Source organism: Silene latifolia, chromosome 8, assembly GCF_048544455.1.
Source record: "Silene latifolia isolate original U9 population chromosome 8, ASM4854445v1, whole genome shotgun sequence".
Classification (NCBI taxonomy): Eukaryota; Viridiplantae; Streptophyta; class Magnoliopsida; order Caryophyllales; family Caryophyllaceae; genus Silene; species Silene latifolia.
This window is the reverse complement of record NC_133533.1, coordinates 44855436-44878771: the sequence shown is the minus strand read 5'-3', so window position 1 is coordinate 44878771 and position 23336 is coordinate 44855436. Positions and strand designations below refer to the sequence as shown.

The 23336-nt window shown below is 41.7% G+C and overlaps 1 non-coding gene across 1 annotated transcript; it reads right to left on the bottom strand.

The window, feature by feature from the left end:
- Nucleotides 1-1052: 1052 nt before the first annotated feature.
- On the bottom strand, nucleotides 1053-1159 carry LOC141597631 (small nucleolar RNA R71). Its single transcript, XR_012522855.1, has one exon. It is a non-coding gene; the product is annotated as a small nucleolar RNA R71 (small nucleolar RNA).
- Between the last annotated feature and the right edge of the window lie 22177 nt (nucleotides 1160-23336).

The following is a 23336-nucleotide window of genomic DNA, read 5'->3' as shown; positions in this document are numbered from 1 at the left end:
ATTTGAGAACATGTTTGTATGATCATATCCCATGATTCCCCTATGAACCCATGACACCCTAGTGCTTTTAATCAATTGTTTACACCCTTATTTCATTTACCTTGTTAGTTTATTTTCATTGCTATCTTAGTTTAGTGACCTTCTACATCAACCCAATTTGTGACACCCCTAGACACCACTAGTTACAATAGAATCTTCATTTCAATACCCGTCCCTTGGGATCCGACCTTTACTTGCCTCTTTACTAATTGTAGAGTTGTTTGTGAAGTATAAATTGTGTTTTGTATCGACCATTGACCAACGACCACATATGCTTAATTGTGAACACCAAATGGCATCGATCAAAAATGGCGCCGTTGACGGGGACGGTGTTTAATTGATTTAAGATTTCTTTTATTGTTTTTAGTTGTGTCTTTTTCACCTTGGGAAGTAAAACTCCTCAAGGTTTGTTCTAATTATTTTCTAGTTGTTTGATATTTTGCATGTCTAGAAGGTTACAAAGAGATTTGTTACCTTTTGACCGTGAAATCGAAAGAACCTTGACGAATAATAGGAGACTTGTTAGGAGGAATTTGGGAGGTGTTGGTGAAGTTGTTCAACCCACTAGTGAGTTTGTCAATCCTTTCGCAATAGAAGGAGAAGAGAACCCATTAAACAATACCACACAAAATCCACCTACAATGCCTAAATTCTCGTCACACTCTATACCCACCGAGGAGGATCTACCAAATGGTACTCCTACCCCACAACATCTTACCGGAAACTTTATTGCCAAGTCCGCCTTCATCCAACTAGTTGAGAGGAGCCAATTCGGGGGAATGCCTAGTGAGGACCCTCATTCTCATATGGAAACATTTTGTGATTATTGTGAAGCTATCTCTCAAACGGGCGTGACTCAAGACCAAATAAGATGGGTCTTATTTCCTTTTTCGTTAATCGGCACCGCAAAGCAATGGTTGAAGAGCCTTGATAAGACCACCCTTGGAATAGATTCTTGGAAGAAGCTAGCTCTAGCTTTCTACAAAAAATTCTACCCACCGGAGAAGACCAATATGCTAAGAGCTCAAATTACGGGTTTTAAGCAAAGGGATGAAGAGTCTTTGTATGAAGCTTGGGAGCGGTTCAAAGGTATTTGTCGCTCATGTCCTCACCATGGACTTAGTGAATGGTTTTTAGTGCAACAATTTTGGAATGGTTTATATGAAGATTCAAGGAACATTCTCAATATGGGATCAAATGGAATGTTCACCGAAGTTGATGACAATCAAACATGGAACAAGATTGAGGAAATGGCGGTCCATAATTCGCAATATAGTAGGCCTCGCAAGGCTACTAGAGGAGGAAAGTATGAAGTGGACACCGTTACTCAATTGGGTGCTCAACTTAGTGCTCACATTGACACAATCAACTTGAAGTTTGAACAAGCTATGGCTAGACTTGAGGAAAGCTCAAAATCATCAAAGCATCATGTCAATGCCATGACGGCATCCTCATCAATCCCAAGCGGGATATGTGAGAATTGTGGAACCTTGGGTCATGACTCAAGTGAATGTAGGGGAACAACCGAACAAGTCAATGCTTTCCAAGCTTACAAAAGTGGCACCCCTTATTCAAATTTTTACAATGAAAACACCAAGTTCCACCCAAATCTCTCATACAAGAGCCAAAATGTCCAAAACCCTCAAACTACATACACTCCACCACCCATGAGAAATCAAAATCAAAGACCCTTTTTCAATCAAAACCAAGGCTACCAAAACCAAAATCCATACAATCACCACAATGACCAAAGTTTTGATGTCCAAAAAGCGGTCATTCAAATGCAAAAAAATCAACAAGAATTCTTCACCCAAATGCAAAAGGATAGCCAAGCGAAGGATACCACCATCAACAACATTCTAGCTCACACCAAGATGTTGGAAACACAATTGACCCAACTAGCATCTTCAAGCTCATCAAGACAAAAGGGGCAATTACCACCTCAAGGTAATCCCCTAGACATGAAACGGTTAGTGCCATTCACTTGAGAAGTGGTACAAGATATGAAGCACCGAAAAAGCAAGTTGAGGATGAAGTTGTGAGAGCTAGTGAGAATGAAGTTGTGGTGGAAGGTCCCAAGGAAGGGGAATCATCAAAAGAAGAAAGTTCAAAGAAAAATGAAGACAAAGCCAAAGAAAAGGAGCCCATTGTGATTAGACTTCCTTTTCCAAGTCGTCAAGCCAAGCCCAAATTTGATGATCAACTTGGAAAGTTCATGGAAATTGTGAAGAACTTAGAAGTCTCAATTCCTTTCACGGAATTAATCAATCACGTTCCGGCCTATGCAAAGTATATGAAAGATATCCTCACAAAGAAGAAGTCAATCCGGAAACTTGAGACTATCGCCTTCACTAAGGTGAGTAGTGCAATTCTTCAAGGGAGTTCACCTCCAAAGTTAAAAGATCCGGGAAGCTTCTCAATACCGTGTACCATCGGCGACACAACGATCAACAAAGCCTTGTGTGATCTAGGGGCTAGTGTGAGTGTCATGCCGTACTCGGTAAGTAAAAGGTTGGGAATGGGAGAGCTCAAATGTACCAACATCACTCTTCAAATGGCCGATAGATCGACGAAGACACCGCTAGGGATATGGGAAGATGTCCCCGTGCGAATTGGGAAGTTTTTCATCCCGGTGGACTTTGTCATTGTTGATATGGAGGAAGATTCCAACATTCCAATCATCTTAGGAAGACCTTTCCTACACACCGCAGGTGCGGTAATTGATGTGAAACATGGAGAGCTCACTCTAGAAGTGGGAGATGAAAGCATAACTTTTAATCTTGACAAGACCATGAGAGCTCCTCGTTTGCATGAGCCATGTTTCATGATTGATCATTATAGCCGAAAAGATGAAAAGAAGAAATCGGAACTCCAATGGAAGAAGAAAGTTGAAGATGCTCCATTCAAAGAGCAAGTGAATTGTGAAAAGGAGAGCTTGCAAAGCTCATCAAAATCAACCAAGGAAGAAGAAGATGGCCTCATTGGCCAAGAAAAGAAATTGGGAGAGTTGTCTCCATCCAAGCAAGAGATTTTCAATGATCAACTCAATGAAGTTTGTGGTCTTTGGGACGACGAATTTGAAGGGATCTTTAATCCCTACATTGGGCATGCCATCGATCATGATCAACAACAAGAGCCACGGTCTATTGAGGACCTCTACCACAACAATGAACAAGCTTTTAATTACTTCTTCGAGGTGTTGAGCAACATCAACAACACCTTGAACATGCCCCCTTGACATCTCATCAAGAATGAGAGTTTGGTGGAGTCCTCCCTAAACCACCACTTGTAAATATTTCTAACTCCCTAACTTACACTTTAATTTTTGTATTGCATTTTTTGTCATTTTTGGGTTTTATTTACTTTGATCAAAATAATTGTCATGAAAAGAGAGAAGTGAGGGAGGGACTAATGATTTTAATTGATGTATAGTGCTTTACCTTAGTGTGGGGATGGCAATTGCCTAGGCTATTCATGCCTTAGTAGTGCCCCCGCAATGAAGAACACAAGATTTGAAAGAAAGAAAGAATGATAAGGGAATGCGTTGGTGCACGGATGGAACTGAATCCGTGTACACAAGGACCAATCCGAGCGGATTCCTGACAATCCGCCCGTCTGCAGTGGATCCGAGCGTCCTGCTGAGAAGACGCCCGTCTTGGGCTGGGCTGAAAACTGCAAATTCTTGTCTGATGAAGAATCCGAGCGGATTCCTGAAAAGACGCCCGTCTCTCAGAATCCGTCCGTCTTGTGATCAATCCGCCCGTCTTGCAGCTGAAGAAAAACAAAGAAAAATCTCTGGATAAGAATCCGTCCGTCCTGTGCGAAATCCGCCCGTCTCATCCAAAAAGAATCCGAGCGGATTCTCCAGAATCCGCCCGTCTCTAGGCGGGATTTTTGAAATTTTGAAGCTGAAGAATCCGAGCGGATTGCGCCTAATCCGCACGGATTGTCCCTGCAATTCGAAAATGTCGAGTTCTTTAAATACCCACCCCACCTTCATTCATTCATTCATTCACTCATAAACACTACCCATAACATCAAAACCCTCATCCTCTCCATCTCAAAAACAAAAACCCTCAACAAAACTCACCAAAATCAAATCAAACCATCTTTCAAATAACAAATCAATCACTCCATCTTCATTAACAATCAAAACCAAGCACAAAATCTTCACCTTTGAATTGATTTTTGTTCTCATAAAGGCAAAGCCTTTCACCTTCAAAATCAATTTGGGCATTCTACAAATTGAGGATTTTTGATCTTTTTCTTGGTTAGCTCATCAAATGGCAAGAACAAAGGGAGCAACAAAAGCAAAAGCAAAGGCACCAAAGACTACAACTCTTTCTCAAAGGCAAAAAGCTCTACAAATGAAGAAAGCTTTGGCAATGGTGGTATCAACACCAAGCTTGGAAGTGCAACCACCTCAACAAATTTCTATGGAAGCATCACCCTCTACTCCGGTAATTAATCAACTCTTGCATTACCCGGAGGTAACATTCATTTCCGATTCTCATAGAAATACATTTGTCAAGTTTGCCATGAAACAAATTCAATCCACCAAATTCATATGTCAAGATGCTTTAGAGAAGTTGGGTGTTCTTGAACAAACAAGAGTCTTTTTCAATGCCATGGGTTTAAAGAAATTGTTTGAAATGAAGGAAGTAACATACCCCTCCCTTGTCTTGGAATTCTTAAGTTCTTTAAAAGTGACAAAAGTTGAGAATAGGAAAATATTGAGTTTCGTCTAGCTAACACTAGTAGACGCATTACCTTTCCGGAATTGGGTAAAATATTGGGTCTTAGCGATGAACATAAATTCTATAAGCAATATGGGAAGTATGATCCCGAGCCTCTTTGGGAGGCAATCTCCGGGAGGAAATTTGAAGATTTTAAAGCTTGTCGTGCTCTTTTGGTCCATCATCCGGGCATAAGAATATGGCACAAGGTTGTGGGAAATACCATAATTGCTAGGAAAGACACCAATCATTTTACGGGACTCGATTTTATCCTCCTTGAATCAACTTTGAATATTGGAAGAATTCACACCAAGCCTTACAATTCTTTGAGGCTATTGGTTGATAGATGGCTCCATGTAGATAGTGGGAAGAAGGGTCAAACCGTAATTGTTAATGGCGGCCTTGTCACGGTCCTAGCTAAGCACTTTGATCCTAATTTCAATAAGGATAGCAAGTACAAGGCTAAGGATGGTGGCCATCTTATTGATATGTCCACCTTGATTAACAAGTTTAAGTGGGTTGCTCACAATCCCCTTGATACCAAGTATGGGTGGCTTACAAGTGAGGCTCGATCATTCACTCTACCCGCAAAGATTTGCCGTCTTAGTGTCCACCGGACCAACTATTTACTCCCCTTATCCACGGAAGCCGAGTACATCATTCAACAACAAAAGGGTGATCATGAAACTCCCTCCTCTTCCATTGTTATACCACCTTACCCCTATGATTATGAAGAGTTCAAACCGCAAGGAGTTGAAATTGGAAAAGATTATGTCACTCTTCTAATGCAAGCCATGCACAAGCAAGCTTATGAAGATCGGAAGAATGCTTATTTGGCTCAATATCCTCCCCTCCTACATCTAGCTAGGCAAGGACTCCTTGATCCATCTTGTCCTTTGCCTAGTTGGGCGGATAGAGAAGCCTTATTTCTGGGTGCATCTAGGGACGTGGTGGAAGGCAATGAGGTTGTTGGAAATGATGAGGAATTTGATGATAACATTGAGGAAGAAGCAAGTGGAGATGAAGAAAGAGATGGTGAAGATAATGATGAGGAAGATGGTGATGAGGAAAGCAAAGAAGAAAGTGCCAAGGAAAGTGGCAATGTGACCACTTCTCATGAGGGAAGTGATGACGATAGTAGCATGATGGAAGACTAGCCTTGGAGATTCCTACTCTCCCACGGTTTGTCTATATCTCTTTGTATTTTATTTCATTTTGATCATTGTTGGTTTAGTCCTAGCAACATCAAAGGACTCACACCTCGGTTCCTTTGAGGTGTTCTTTATTGTTCCCATTTTTGAAAATCCAAAATGACAATCTAGTCTCATGCATAGCATAGCATGTGCATGAACTCCCCCATGCTTTGACATTAGCAATAGTGTCTTACTTGGTTTGGGGAAGTTAATGCATACGCAACGGGAGGTAATTTAAATTATCCTCTCCGTCATAACAAAAATCATGCATCATGTAGTATAGTTTAGTGTAGAATTGCATTTAATATAGAAAATCATGCATCATCCTTGCATAATTTCCATCATTTTGGCCATTGAGGACAATGCCCATATTAGTGTGGGGATGGGAATTCTAACACTTAACTTTTATTCAAAAACCATAAAAATTGAAAAAAATTCAAAAATCATAAAAATTTAAAAATTGAAAAACCAAAAACAAGTTCATTTCCCTTGTATATATTGTTTTGTATATATTGTGTTTGTTCATCCTTGTTCACTTTGATTGACTACGCCACATCCGAGACATGAGGATATTGAAGACCGCATGGTATGATCTTTCCAATCTCCTTTTTCCTCTTTATGTTAATGACTATGTGGCTTTATTTTGATTGATGCGGTATAACAATGTGAACTTAGGATTGCATCTAGTTTATATGGCATACTAGTTGGTAGAATCATTTGCATTAGGATGTATAAATGTTAGTTGCATCATGGCATGTAGTTTGCATGTTAGAAAAATTTCACGAAACCGTCTACTTGGGAAGCTTGACAAGTGTATATAGGCCCTAGTAGATGCTTTTTATTCTTAAGACTTTGCTTGTTAGAATATTTGTAAAACACCCTAGGATGTGTCATGCTAGTATCCTTTGACCCATGGTTTAAGGCCGAGTCAAGAGTACCTTGTGGTGTGATAACTCCTTGGCTACCGTTTATTCCAAGGTGACCCTTGAAACCATGCATACTTCTATCATTCATCCATGTTCTACCATACATTTTTGTCAACAAAAGGGAATGGGCACAAAACAAAAAGAAATCAATTTGAGTTCAATGAAATGAAAAGTGAAAGAAAGTTTGCAAAAAAATGCATCAAATGAAAAGAGGAGCAAAAATAGACTCCTAAAGCTTCAAATACAAGGCACCCTCGTTACTAATTGGGGTGACTTTGAAAATGTTCAAAAAGAAATGCAAAAAGTTGTCAAGTATTGAAATGCCAAAAATCAAAAAGAAATGGCAAAGAAAGTGTTCTCAAAAAGTCAAATGCCAAAGAAATTTGGGGGGAAAAACAAAAAAACAAAGCAAACTCCCAAAGTGAAACTCAAAATCTATCGATCCCTTTATCCATCATATCCATTTTTGTGCATGGTAGAGAGGGGACGACCCTTCTTCTTGTCTAGGCAAGAGGGGGAATTCCGCGATCCTCCAGTGTTTCTAACACCATAGGGAGTCTACTCTTGACAAAAGCATTTAACGATTGAGGACAAAGGTACCCTAGCTTGACACCTTTTGGAGGTGATTTATTGGTATCCTTCTAGGCTTAGTAGTTTGAACAAATTGCATCTATGAAGGATTGTGTACCCTTGAATTGCTTCCCTTGTAGATAATTTCCGCCACTTAGATGAGGAAAGTGGCTATTCTTTTTGTAGATGCATCCATTACTTGATTTTGTGTGCTTAATGTTTGGATGTGTCGCCATTTTGGCAAGACCCACCTTGCCTTGCAAGAAGGCATCCTACCTCATGGTTGTCTTGTTGTGAGTTGAAGGGGCGGAGTGAGACCCGCTAATTGTCTCATATCGGCTATTATTATTAGGTTAGTTTAGTATTGGTCCTAGTCTTTGTCACCTCTTTACTCGGGACGAGCAAAGGTTCGGTTTGGGGATATTTGATGCGACCATAATTGGCGCATATTTAGCCCCCGAATTACCATTGTTTCTATGCTTTTTAGTGCCTATTTGGGTCATTTCTTATCTTTAGTTCTTTGTTTTGCATATTCTTTGAGATTTTGATCCCTTGGTAGGAAAGGAGTAAGAATCTTGCATTTTCATGGCAAAACAAGGCTAAATTGATCATATTCAATGACCAAGCATCAAGGAGAGACAAGACTAGAAGGCCTTTGTACATAGCATAGTAGAAGAGCATTGTTGAGAAAAGGATCCTTGAGTCCCCAAGGAAATCCCCAAGGAATCCATGAAGAAAAGGGAAGAAAAAGAAGAAGAAAAGCTTTGAACTACAATCCGAACGGATTGTAGAGAATCCGTCCGTCCTCCCGTCGAGCGTCCTCACCGGGAATCCGCTCGGATTCCCATGCCCAATCCGAGCGTCTTGTTCCTTGATCCGCTCGGATCGTCCACCCAGATCCGGCCGTCCCGACTCCCAGCCGCACGGATTGCAACACAAACACGGTTTCGTTCTTCAAGCTACGAAATGGAGAAGCCCTTCTCTCGGACAATCCTGGAGGCTCCTTGCTCAACTTAAAAGTGTAATTACTAGTTTAGCCCTTAGTTAACCCTAATGCATCCTCCCTAATTTTCACTATAAATACCCCATTAGTCTAATTAGAGGAGCATGTTCTTCTTATCAATAATTAGAGTAGTTAATATCAATCAAATCTCTCTTCAATATTGTAATCAAATATTAATCAAGTTTTAATCCAAGTTTTAGTTCTTTAATCTCTCTCTAGTTCTTCATTTATTTTGGGTAATTAGAAGATTATTGGGTTTATTGGGAGATTGACAACCTTCCATCAATCATCAAGTTCTTCTATTATTCTTGCTTTATTATTGGAATCATTAGTAGGTATAATCTCTTAATCCCTTTTTAATTATTGCTAATTACTTTCATTTATTCATCATGTTTCATTATGTTAGTATGATTGACAACCTTTCTAGCATGATCAATATGATAATGAGTGAGTAGTCTCTTAGCTAGGGTTTAATGGGTGATTAAGGGAAACCAACATGGGGAATGATTCATGCTTAAATTAATATGCTTTCATATCTTATTTGCTTGCTTGTTTTGATCTTAATACATGCACATGTTATATTTGATGAAATGCTAAGCCTATGAATCCTTGCATTTACTATCATCTTCTATCCTTTCAACTTGACTTGTAAGACATAACCCAACTCGAGTCTTGTTAGACCATGCATGTGTTAAGTAGGGAAGATTAAGTCGACTTGTAGGTGTTGTACAATCCAAGAGATTCGGCTCCGGGACCCAAACTTTCCTAGGATTGTAAGATATAACCCAACTCAATCCATCACAACAATAATTGCTTGCTTATAATTTGAGAACATGTTTGTATGATCTATCCCATGATTCCCCTATGAACCCATGACACCCTAGTGCTTTTAATCAATTGTTTACACCCTTATTTCATTTACCTTGTTAGTTTATTTTCATTGCTATCTTAGTTTAGTGACCTTCTACATCAACCCAATTTGTGACACCCCTAGACACCACTAGTTACAATAGAATCTTCATTTCAATACCCGTCCCTTGGGATCCGACCTTTACTTGCCTCTTTACTAATTGTAGAGTTGTTTGTGAAGTATAAATTGTGTTTTGTATCGACCATTGACCAACGACCACATATGCTTAATTGTGAACACCAAATGGCATCGATCAGATGACTTCTTGTTTGCTTTTCCCAGTGGGTGCCCAGGCCTTGGGTGGAGTACACTGGCGCTCCTCCCTTTGTGGCTGAGGTCCTTCGACCTAGGAGCTCGAGCCGGTTGCTGCTGAGGACGTCGATGGGTCTTGTGTGGTACTTGGGTGAGCTCTTGGCTCGTCAGTGCTCTCGGGATGTCTTAACGGTTCCCATCGATCCTCCTTGGACGATGTTTAGGGAGCCTTCTGAGGCAGAGAGGGAGGATGACCTGGCTGGCACCGGTGGTGACGCCCTCCTTCTTCCGGGCGAGGACTACTCGGCGTTCCTCTACGGGAGGTTGGCGTACTGGCCGGTCGTGGTAAGTGTTTTACCCTTTATTTTTGATCATTTTGAGAACACGATGAATGATCATCGGTTAATGGAAATTACTTGACTTTGCAAGAGGTCGAGGCAGCGGGCATCGAGCCCCCAGAGTACCCCGAAACCTTTGAGTACACTAACGCGACGGGGATGACGACGATCTCTGATCTGCGTGACTTTGACGCGGCGGTGAGAGATGCTGGCTTAGACGAGTGGCAGCATCTGATTCGGAGGGTGAGTCTCCTAACTTGTATAATTTTGTGTCAGAACACATTTGCTTGAGTTTGTCCAATCATTAAGAATCTCTTCTTTTGAAATGTAGGTTGCGCCATCCCGGTTCGTGGCTTTGTGGAGGGTAGCCAACCGGCTGCGAGCTACTGCCGTCGAGGCACTTGCTGGCGGCCGAGGACGTCAAGTATGAACCTTCCGTTTACTTCATTTTTGAATTTTCTAATGTTTGAAATGACTGACATGAGCCAATTCTTGTTGTTTGTAGAGGGAGCTCAAGCTGGAGCGAGAGCTTGCCCAGTCCCGGGAGGAGACAGCTCGCCTGGTGAGGGAGCTCGAGGTTCGCGACGCCGAGGTTGCTGCTCTCGAGGCGAGAGTTTCTGAGCTAGACGGCGACCAGCAGTAGCTTGTTTGTTGTTTTTTTTTTGGCTGTATTTTGCACATTTTGTACAGTTTTAGGACCCATATTTTGGACATTCGGACTTTGTTTTGGGGCTCGAGCCCCCAGTTTGGTGTACATATCCCCTCTTGGTTGTATATATGATGGCCTGAGTGCCTTTCTTTCTTTGGGTTGCTTTGTTTGTACCTGCGGAGTTAGCTTTGAACAGGTTTGGTAGATGACGGTTTGCGCCGCAGTCATGCCGAAATTTACTAGAAATCACATAGAACTTACATTTGTACACATGGCCTAAATTAACGCAAAACAATGACTCGAAAATGGAAAAAATTTGCCGGAAATGACCGGACAATAGGGAGGGTTACCCCCTAAAAAAAAGAAAAAATAGAAACATATAAGTTTGAAATGTGATGTGGAAGGAGAGTGAAATGATTCCCCAAAAAGAAAAATAAAAACGAAATGTATAAGTTTGGAAAAAATGAATAAATTAAATTAAATTGGTGAGATGATTCCCCAAAAAAGAAAAATAAAAAGAAATATATAAGTGTGCTAAAATGACAAAAATATCGATATCGCCTCGAAATGCGTGCCCGTGAAATTAGGAAACACGAAATATGGCAACTTGACGTATTTACCAAAATAATAACCCGTATGAATAGGAAATTATTCGTTGAGGAATTTAGAAAAGATCCAACGCGGAAAATCACTGAAAGAAGGCTGAGGAAGAGGCGCAGCAAGACCTGCGTCCCTTAGAAGAGGCGCGGCAGGTGCTGCGCCTGTTCCCCAGTGCATCCGTCCTGATGGATTTTAGGAAAAAGTTTTTAGAATAAATAGAGACGTCGAGGGAGGTTTTATTCACTTAATTCTTCCTTCTTTTCTTCGTTTTATTACATAAAGCTCTCAAAATAAGCATACATCATGAATACTCTCGAAATTCGTCTAAAGGAGTGGACAAATGAGTTCTCTAATGTGGAGAAACACGACATGGGTGCTTATAACTTTGGATCGCTATTGAGTTTGAAGCTGATCAAAGTAGTCAAACCGTTCCTAGATGCTTGTCTTGATTATTGGGACCCGAATAATCACGTATTTGCCTTCCCTGGAGGAGACATTTGCCCATTTCCCGAAGAAATTGCTGTGATTGGTGGTTGGGACCCGGAACATTTGCCTGCTATTCCTTCCATTTCTCAGGGGTATAAGAACAAGTTTAGGGACTTGCTTGGGTTGGCAAAAGCTGATGTGGACCGTCTTATGACTTCTAAAGGAGTGCGAATGTTGGATTTCATCGATCGATTCATCAATAGGGCAGATCCCACTATCTCTTATGTTGCAAGGCGAAGGGCGTTTGGGTTTTGCCTATTACATGTGTATGTCCTTCAAGGGCAAGTTGATGAGGATTTGAGAGGCGACCCTCGTTACTTGAGCGTGATTGAGCAAATGGAGCTGTGCAGGAGCCCATCTTGCCTGTGATTAGGAGAGATCCTATTGGGTTTAGATAACAGGAAAGCCAATCGTGACCTTCCTTATTTGGGAAGTCCCATCATATTGCAGGTAAAAGAACTATTTTCCTTTTTTCTTTTTTTTTCTTTTTTTTTTTTTTTTTTTTTGTTAATACCCGCTTTTGTTAGGTCTGGCTTATGGAGCGTCTTCGATTGATCGAGCCCCTAATTAATGTTCCTGCTTATCATGCTCGCTCAATTGCAATGAGGACCAGGCTCTACATGGTGGACTTCACTCGAGTCTGCAACTACTGGGAAAACAAATTGAAGAGTGAAGATGGCCCCTTAATTAGATGGATCGTACCATGGTGGCATCTCAAATCTGTCACTGGAGTATCTTCCTTGGATCCTACCCGGTCTCTGCACATCCCTGGCTTGGAGTTTATGATATGCATCTTCCCGGAGAGGTTGATGAGGCAGGTTGGGTTGAAGCAGATGATCCCGAAGCTTGACACTGTCCCGCAGACTGCCGTGGCGCTTACTACTGAAAGTCGAAGAGAATGGGCCATCAAATGGGCTCAAAGGAACATATGGTTCTTGAATTCTTCTGTTAGTGCTCTATGGGTGTCGGATTCCTATCTGCGGTGGAGGAAAGCTACTACTCCGGAGGAGCGCGAGAGATTGAGGAAGCGCGAGCCTGTTGACTACAAGGTTCGTGAGGTGGAAAAGGAGAAAGAGAAGCATCTGACTGAGGGAGAGAAAGAAGCCGGATTCCGAGTTGTTCATCCTTCGAAGAAACCGAAGACTTCTCCTGCCGTCGAGATGGTGGTTGACAAGAATGGCAAAGCAAGACTACGAGATAGACCGTTGGTGATTAGGTCTGAAGTGGCGCAAGAGCGTCCGGCTCGAGGTCGGGACAAGAAATATGATAAAAATGACAAAGGCAAAGGGAAAGGGAAAATGGAAGGGTAGCCTAAGTCTCTATTATTATTATTTATTATTGTTATTATTGTAAAAAGAAGTTGGCGTTTTTAGAATCCTAGCCTATTTTTCTTTTTTTTAGCATTATTTTTATTATGTAACGTACTTTTACTATTATTATTATTATTATTATTATTAGAAATGAAATAAAAAAGGTTAATTGGTTATGAAACCGTTATGATTTTCTATGATTATTCTTGTCGAATTTAAATGCGATTGCAAATGTCCTTCTATTTACATTTAAAATAATTAAATGGGTTGTATCCCATGAAGGATTGCTTACGTATTCATTTAAAAAATAAAATCAAACCCTTGCGCGTAGTTCGAGTAAATGTAAAAGAATAATTGTTCTAAGCAGGAGCTTGTAATGAACTTAGAAAATAAGCATGAGCTTTACTTACTCCTAAAATGCATTTCAGTTTATTTGATGATATGAGGATGACAAATTGTCAAAATGCAAGAGCAATATGACATTAGCTTAATTCAGCTTGGCCAGGGGCCGTTTATTTCGTGCCACAAGAGCAACACGTGAGGTTACGCGAGGCGCGTTTTTTGCTCCTATTTTAGGCATAGTAACGTTTCAGTTGGTCGAGGTTTGTCGGGTTGGCAAATTCGTTCCCATCTAGGTCTGTGATTCTAACCGCACCCCCTGGAAGTATGGACTTGACTAAAAATGGCCCGGCCCAATTGGGTTTGAATTTTCCTCGTGGATCGACAAGTAAAAGAGCTCTAATTGATTTGAGGACCAAGTCTCCTTCTTTTATATTCCTTGGCTTAACCCTTTTGTTGAAGGCTCGTTTGATACGTGATTGGTATGTTTGCACATTATGTAATACACGTAACCTTCGTTCATCCAGGAGGATGAGTTCTTCATATCTATCCCTCCTCCACTCGGCTTCTGGGATTTGACTTTCGAGTAAAATATGCAAGGATGGTACTTCTAGCTTGACTGGTTGTACAGCTTCCATGTCGTAGGTCAAATAGAAAGGGGTGGCCCCAGTGGACGTCCTAACAGATGTACGGTATCCCCATAAAGCAAAGGGTATCTTGCTTGGCCAATCTTTATAGTTGTCAATCATTTTCTTGAGAATCGTGACAACGTTTTTGTTTCCCGCCTCTACCACGCCATTGGTTTGTGGTCTATATGGCGAGGAGTGGTGATGCTTGATTTTGTATTTGGTTAGCAATTGTTTAGTCTCAGCTTGGAAATGTGATCCATTGTCACTGATGATCTCATATGGGCAACCATATCGACAGATAATGTTGGTTTGTATGAACTTTGCCACGTTCTTCGTTGTAAGACTGGTGTAGGAAGCCGCTTCTACCCACTTGGTGAAGTAATCGATTGCTACTAGGATGAAACACTGACCTCCTATTCCGGCTGGAGTGATCTTGCCGATGATGTCAATTCCCCAAGCGGAAAATGGCGAGGGACATGTCATGGTGTAAAGCAATGAAGGAAGGACATGTTGTACATTCCCGAAGATTTGGCAATTATGGCAATGTTTTACATATTTGATGCAATCGGATTCCATCGTGGTCCAATAATACCCCAAACGTGTGATTTTCTTTGCCATCATGGGTCCACTCATGTAAGGGCCACATTCTCCATCATGGACTTCTTCCATCACTTTTCGTGCCTGTGAATGATCAAGACAGCGTAGGATTACACCAAGAGGTGTTCTTTTGTATAATTCTCCTTGCATGAGAACGTATTGGGAAGCTAGCAAGCGGATAGCACGTTGTCCCCTTTTGTCCATTTCTGGTGGATAGATGCCATTGATTTTGAAGTTTAGGATCGCTTGGAACCAAGGTTCCTCTGTGACTTCCTCTTCATTGGCGATTTGGTGCACATAAGCTGGCTCTGATCGTCGTTCGATGCAAAAAGGCATTTCTACCATGCTGTCCGGCATATTAATCAAAGATGCAAGTTTTTCATGAGCATCTGCGAATTGATTTTCTTCTCGAGGTAGATGTAAGTAGGTCACTTGATCGAAGAATTGGGCAACTTGGTCTATTCTGGCTTGATAAGGCACTAAGCTTTCGCTTCGGATTTTCCAAGATCCCGTGATTTGGTTGATGATCAAAGATGAATCCCCATGTACTCGAAGATTCTTGAGGCCTAAAATTACTACCGCTTGTAATCCAATGAGACAAGCTTCGTATTCTGCAGCGTTATTTGTCACCTCGAAGTCGAGTTTGACAGAGATTGGTGTATGCTCGCCTTCAGGAGAAATGAGCAACACTCCTATTCCAAATCCTCTTAAGTTCAATGCTCCATCAAAATAGAGGTCCCAGGAGTCTACATCCGTTTGGAGTATATCCTCATCCGGAAACGACCAGGTGTCTATCGTTTGTGTATCATTAATGGGATTTTCTGCAAAGAATTCGGCAACGGCGCGCCCCTTTATAACTTTCAAAGGTACATACTTGAGATCGAACTCTGAGAGTATCAAAGTCCAACTCGCTAAACGTCCATTGAGAACGGGTTTCTCGAAGAGGTATTTGACAGGATCCATTTTGGAGTATATTTTGACGGAGTAGCTAAGCATGTAATGGCGTAGCTTCTTCGTTGCCCACACAAGAGCGAGGCATGTCTTCTCAAGTGGCGTGTATTTGCACTAGTACTCCAAGAACTTCTTACTAAGGTAGTAGATAGCTCTTTCTTCTTTTCCTATGGTTTGAGCTAGCATGGCGCCCATGGCCGTTTCAATTACCGTGAGATATAAACCAAGAGGTTGATCTCGTTGAGGTGGCATGAGCACTGGTGGTTTGGCTAGTATTTCCTTGATTCGGTCGAAAGCCTTCTGACAGTCGTCATCCCACATGGTGTGATCTGTTTTCTTTAACTTCTTGAAGATAGGTTCGCAGATCATGGTGAGTTTCGATATGAATCGACTTATGTACTACACCTTGCCTAGGAATCCTCTAACTTCTTTCTCCATTTGAGGTTGCGGCATTTCAGTTAGAGCTTTGATTTTGGAAGGGTCTATTTTTATACCTCGTTGGCTAACAATGTATCACAGGAGTTTGCCAGATGTTACTCCGAATGCGCATTTCTGAGGATTGAGCCTGATGTTGTACTTCCGTAGCCTTGAGAAGAACTTGCGAAGGTTCGCGATGTGACCCTCTATTTCCTTGGACTTGACAATTATGTCATCTATGTATACCTCAACTTCTTTATGCATCATGCCATGTAAGAGCGTAGTTGCGGTGCGTTGGTATGTAGCTCCGGCGTTGATTAACCCAAACGGCATAACCATGTAGCAATAAGTTCCCCATTGAGTGACAAAGGCGGTCTTATGCATATCTTCTATGGCCATCTTGATCTGGTTATATCCTACGTATCCATCCATGAAGGATAGTAATGCAAGATCTGCCGTATTATCCACCAATATGTCGATATGTGGTAGAGGAAAGTCATCCTTAGGACTTGCTTTGTTTAAGTCTCTAAAGTCAACACAAACACGGATTCTCCCATCCTTTTTAGGTACGGGTACTATGTTAGCTATCCAGTCTGAGTACTCGGAAACTTTGATGAACCCGGCTTTAAATTGTTTATCGACTTCTTCTTTGATCTTGAGAGCCCATTCTGTCCTCATTCGACGAAGCTTCTGTTTCACGGGTTTGAAACCTGGTTTGATTGGGATTCTATGCTCTGCGATGTCCCTGTCGATCCCTGGCATGTCTTTGTAGGACCAAGAAAAAACGTCTTTGAACTCGTGCAGGAGGTCTATGAAATTGGCCCTTTCGGTGGGGCTCAAGGTCGTCCCTATCCTAAGTTCTTGGGGTTCTAGTTCAGTTCCTACGTTGATGGGTTCAGTATTTTCTATCACTGGTCCCCCTTCCCCCTCTTGTAGTATTTCTTTGGCTATGTAGGGAGGTATTTCGATTGAGTCTGGGTCTGGGTCATCCTCATTATCATCGTAAACAGAATTGCATTCAAGATAACACGAAGAGTAAGCAGAACCTGATTTATTCATATTAAAATTTGAGAAAAGTTGAAACAAAGAAGCCATTTGATTTGTAGTCAGTGGCGGTAAAGGGACAACCGTTGGGACATTTCCCGAACTACAGCTATTACTTGACACTAAGCTAGGAGAAACAAGGGGAGTGGGAATGACGACAGGAGGAGACTCTCTAGGAACTTCTCTAGACTCCGAATCTGACTCTGACTCGAATTCATCGTATTCTGGTTCTCCTTTGAACTTCTCTCCTTCTCCAGTGGTGAGCTTAAAGAGTCTTCCTTGATTGTTTGTCCACTTGATCGATTTTCTCCATTCTTTTTGCTGGTTGGTGTTAGTTTCTGTGATTAACGCGGTAGGGTTAAAGTGATCGTCTTGAAGTATCATGGTAATGATCTCATGTAACACCCCCGCACACCAGGATGAAGGTGTCACCATCTCGGTTTCCCGAGGTAGTAGATCAAATAGACAATGATAGAACACTGTTAATACATTAATGTGGCCTATACAACATAACTTATTACAAGCACCGATACGAAAGATGAATACTACTATAACTCATGATACAGCACTTCTAGACTGGTAGAGTGATAACTCGATCCCTCCCGTCCTAGTAGCCACAGGGCAACAACCAACTGTACCTGCTAAGCCAACTGCTCACCATCTCCGAATGGATCACCACAGTTTTGAAAACATAACACGGGGTCAGTTACTGAGAAATCAAAATAAGACAAGTACGATAAATAACCAGCTGACCATCCACCAACCCCGGTCTCCCGATCTCACATAGTAACCGACTACACACCGAAGTGTGTAGCCCTGCCAGATTACCCATCGCAACAGGTAATCCTCGCCACCAGTGGGTGACCGCAGCCCATCCTCACCTAGTCCAGCTCATCAACGAGCGACTAACAATCCCTGTCCCTTAATGTGCACATCCCCTCCCGTGGCGGGTTCCACGGAGGGCGAACTAGGGTGAGAAGCCACTCCCGCAAGTGACTCCACCACAATCACACACAGCATCACAGCTGCCACAATACCACAACCGTCACAACACACCCACACCAGCATCATCATCACAACACCCAACCTCCGATGATCAGCAGATGACAATAATTACAAACAAACACAATCGTAAATCAATTGACATTAAACTGAGTAGGGAAACCCTACCTCGTTCCAAATCGTGAAAGACATCCATAGATAGCCAAGCAAGACTCCTAAATTCATCCTACAACGATAGCCATCCCCTATTATACAGCTATCCTCAAATCTATCAAAGAAGACACAAGGCATAGACTTACCTAATAACACGCATCGACGACGTTGTAGACAAAAACCACGCACGCAACCTTCCTAAGTGAATCCCGTATTACCCTTGGTGGAGGTGTAGGCTATATAAATGAGAGTATAAGGAGATAGGGTGATAAGATAGAAAGGTAGGCTATGGTTAGAGAAAGAGGAACTGTCGAGGAAATGAGGAAAATGAGATGAATCTCGCGAACTTGTGTTTTATATTAATACGTCGACAACAGCCATACTCGGTCGAGTACTGGAGTACTCTGTCGAGTAGGCTCTACTAGGTCGAGTACAGGCGATACTCGGCCGAGTAGCCTCTGCTAGGTCGAGTAAACAAATCCTATAAGGCTCATGTTATAAGCCTGGTCCCTCACCCATTCCTCCCTACGGTCTATCTTGGTCAACAGGGTCGGTCAACAGAGTCCTTGAATATCCTGGGTATTACATCTCATCCTGCGCGCCTCTAACAAATCGATCTTCTCCAAATAGTAGACTCACAGCTTGTTCGTCTAAGCAAGGTGCTTGATGAGTCTTGACGGTAGGAACCGTTTCTGGAGGAATGAAGTAGCAATCGTGAAAGATCTCGATTCCGGCTAGCTTCCTTTTGAGATAGTGCCAAGGCTCAGGAAATCCGTGAAAGATATCTTGACTTCCTTCCCTAACGAAGTATCCATTTAGGGTAGGGAGGTAGGGTCGCATTTGGATTCCCACATTCTTGCGGTTTTGAACTTGAGCGAGCATCTCGAGAACTTCCTCTTTAGTGGGTTTGTATCCTAGTCCAAGGGGTATTCTTTGTGAGTTACCCTCTTTGTAGGGTGCAAAGGTGTTTCTTCGGATAGGATTCAAAGGCATTCCCGGGAAGTATCCCTGGGATTTGAGTATGTGGTTGACCACTAAATTAGAGTAGGAATTGAAGTACAAAGGTGCCAACTCACTTTCTATGACGCATATGCTATGGAAGCCCCCAAGTTCATGTACTGGATCCGCAAGGACTTGATTACTTGACTTCTTTTCGATTATCGCCTTGATGGGTGACGAAGTGATCGTCACCACCTTACCATTTAGTGGGATTTTGATTTTCTGGTGGAGGGTGGATGTTACCGCTTTGGAAGCATGAATCCAGGGTCTCCCCAGAAGTATGTTAAAGGATGCCTCAATGTCCACTATTTGGAAGTTGACCTTTCGCTCAATTGGCCATGTGGCTATAGTTAGGTTAACAAGTCCTACTACCTTTCGTCGTGTACCTTCATATGCGCGAACACCTTGATTGGTAGGGGTCCAACCTGACTCTTTCATGCCTAATTTGTATGCCGTTTTCAAGGGTATGACGTTGACCGCGGAGCCATCATCTACCAAAGTCATTGGCAAATTCTTCTTTAAGTAAATGACAGTGATGTAAAGAGCCAAGTTATGACTAGCACCAAAGGGTGGCAAATCTTCATCTGAGAAAGTAATAGGATTACTTACCTTCGATGATTCTTGGAAGACCAAGTTGACTACGTCATCGGGTGTGGAGTTATGTGCCACATTTAGTTTGGCCAAGGCATGCAGTAAAGCTTGGTGATGTGGGAATGAGCTTGCCACTAGTTGCCAGACTGAAAGATCAGCCTTTGTCTTTTGTAGTTGCTTTAGCAAATGGTCAGTAGAGCCATCTTCATTATCATTTGGTGTGACCACATTGGTTGGACCGTTTGCTATGGGGTCGTTTTGAGAAGTGTTTTGGTATGGGCGTCCCAAACGAGTAAGGTGGTCTACATCTTGGTCACTGATTTTGACTAGGTAGTGTTCAGTGAGATACTCATCTTCATCATCATCGGCCCATATTCCATTAACAGTAGCAAGCTCCCTCATTCTCATGATTTCAGCCTCTAATTGGATAATTTGGTCGACTAGTTCATCAACCACGGCTACAACTTCTTGCATTGTAGTGTTTTGAGAGAAGACTAGTGGTGCACGTTCTTTAGGTGTGGCATTGGGATCACGTAGGGTTGCCACTGCATTCTCTAGTTCCATGACTTGCCTATTCACACTTTTTGCCCATGCAATGAAATCCGTGATGGTTGGAGAAATGGTAGAGTAGTTCCCTTCATTCTCTATTGCATGAATTTCATCTTCGACTGGAGAAATGAGGTGTGAACAATCTATGGTAGATTCTTCATTGTAATCACTAGAATTCCAAGAGGATTCTGAGTGTTGTTAGGCTTACCTCCAGGCGGTATTGGTAGGCGACCGTCTTCAATCATATCTTAAAGTACATTTTTCACTTTGTAGCATTTTTCTGTATCATGTCCCTTGCCTCTATGGTATTCGCAGTATGAATTCTCATCCCAGAACTTGGATTTCTTTTCTAGTTCGGGTGTAGGGCCTATGGGTTGAAGTTTACCCAGCTTCATCAACCTTTTCAGAGCGTTGGAATACATGTCCCCTAGATTTGTGAATTTCCTTGGTCGGGTACTCTTCTTAGGTGGCTCGAGAAGGTTAACCTCATCGGTTTTGCTAGTAGAGTCGTAAGAAAGACTTGTTGAGCCTTGATATCCACGACCTATCATTTTGGAGAAGAGCCCTTTACGGATGTCATCTTCGATCCTTGTCCCTAGTACGGTTAAGTCTTTGAAGGTCTTAATGTTTTGATACCTCAAATGATTTGCATAGATGGGCTTTAGGTTGTCCACGAATTTCTCCACGAGGGTAGCTTTATTGTGGACAGCGGGCCGCCCACGGGGGCGCTTGGATGAGGAGCGAAAACAAGCGTTTGCATTTTGTAAGGAGTCGCCACCAATTTTTATGGGAAATTGGAACCGTTCGAATACCTCGTGTCATATCAAGACACAAAGTAGTGACATGAACACTAAGCAATCGTTACCCTTAGCATTCTATGTCTAGAATGACTCTCGTGGATGCCAATGAACACGGGTGCTCACGGAGATCTGGAGTAAGGGGTGAGGGTACGTATTAGGAAGCTCTTTTGATCGAACACCTAATCCCGCCCGCCTCGATAGCGGCCTCTACTAATGATTAGGGAGTTGTCTATACTTGATATATCGTCGGCTATATGCATGCAATGCAACATCCATAAATTAATCCTAACATGTGAGAATTAGACTAAGTCGGTGAACAATTAATTAGCAAACAATTGATGTCGAAGTTGGAATTAATGCTCATTTACATGTGAAAATATACAAACAATAAAAGCGATACAATAACGAAAATTACAATGATTACATTAATTACAACAGATTAGGCGATTTATGTCGAAAATACCTTTAAAACGGATAATTTGATAAAAAAAGAATAAAAGAAATAAAGGAACTAAATACGAACAAGTCAGAAGGTGATAATACGATTATTAGTTGATCAATACGTAGACTAAATAACTAAGTCAAGGCAGAAAAGGAGTTCAGAGACAGAATTCACCCTGGAACAGGCGCAGCAGGCACTGCGCCCTTTGGAAGAGGCGCAGCAGTTGCTGCGTCTGTTCCAAGGGTGAGTTCTGGCTGTGAAGCCGGAACTGCAAACCGTTAATGTTGATTGTTAAATTTAAGGATTGATTAGATTATTTACTCGGATGAAAGTTATTGATGAATTATTTACATATGATTGAGGTCATAAAAACAATGAAACATGAATGAGACGGAAACAAGACAGATTAATTATGTGAAGGGTCGATGTTAATGAACGATTAATTAGTGACATCGGTGAAACAAACTAAACATGACGAATTATCAATGAAACATAATGAATATGGATGCAAATATATCAATGACGAATCTCAGAAACTCAATATGGACAGATTGAACTTCTAAAATCCGGGTTTGAATATTAATGACGAAAACCCGTAAATATTGATTATCTAGGATTTAAGTCGGAACAATGATGAATTAAACATGTTAATGATGAATGAATAATATACATATGAATTATTAAACTATTACGATGAACGAATTAACAGAAAACAATTGAAAGCAAATAAAAACGAAAGACGAATTACAGAGGACGAAGAAGAAGAAGAAAAGAAGCAGGAACTGCGGCAGCCTCACGAAGAGGCGCAGCAGGTGCTGCGCTCCTTCGAAGAGGCGCAGCGATTCTTGCTGCGTCTTTTCTCGACGTCATCTCACCGGAAATCCGCAAAAAAGGTTTTAAAGACGGTTTTAGAAATCGGTTTTAATGGTGTATTCGACATAGACCTTACAATTGTTATAAAAAAATCAAAAATACAATAAATAAAAGAGAGATTAATACACCCTCAGACTTACATGTTGACGAAACGAGAAGAACTAAGAAGATCGATTAGTGATGCTCGACGCGAATGCAAGGAAAGAGTGCCCTCGTAGGAGGAAAACGATTTAACAGATTGATTAATTAGATTGATTGAGTGTAGTGGTCAAATTGGTCGGTCATGCAAACGGAGAGGCTGGTACCCGGAAGGATCCGAGCTTACGTGGTCGAATGTTCAAGCACGTAGGCGCCAATTAGTAAGAACAAAGTCTAGAATGCAAAGGGAGAAGAGAAGGGCGGACACTCGCGTGAGAAATATGAGGAACGAAAGCTCCTATTTATACTAATCACGTGAAGGAATAGGGTTTCGGAGACTCTTTGGAAGTGAATCTCGGAAAGATATAAAAAAAGATACGTAAATCATGCAAAGAAGGGCACGGGAAGAGGCGCGCTAGCACTGCGTCTCTTGGAAGAGGCGCGACACTGACTGCGTCTATTCCCAGGAGGTTTCCTCCTGTTTAAGAAAGATTTCCGTGTTTAAGTTATGGTAGGACGGAATTAATTCGATTTATCTTTTTGAATATTACGGGATATTATTTGCCAAAAGATAAAATTTGAGAAATATGGAATAGAAATATCCGGAACATTCCAGAACATTCTGACTCGGGATTTAACGACTATCGAGAAAATGGAGACGGTTTTTGACCCGGACTCGAATGTACTCTAATTCTTGTCAAAACGACCGTATCGGGACGTAGATGACAACTAAGAGGTAGACATTAATATTTGAGCAATCACTTGACGATAATCTTATTTAATGTCACTAATCGTTCGCG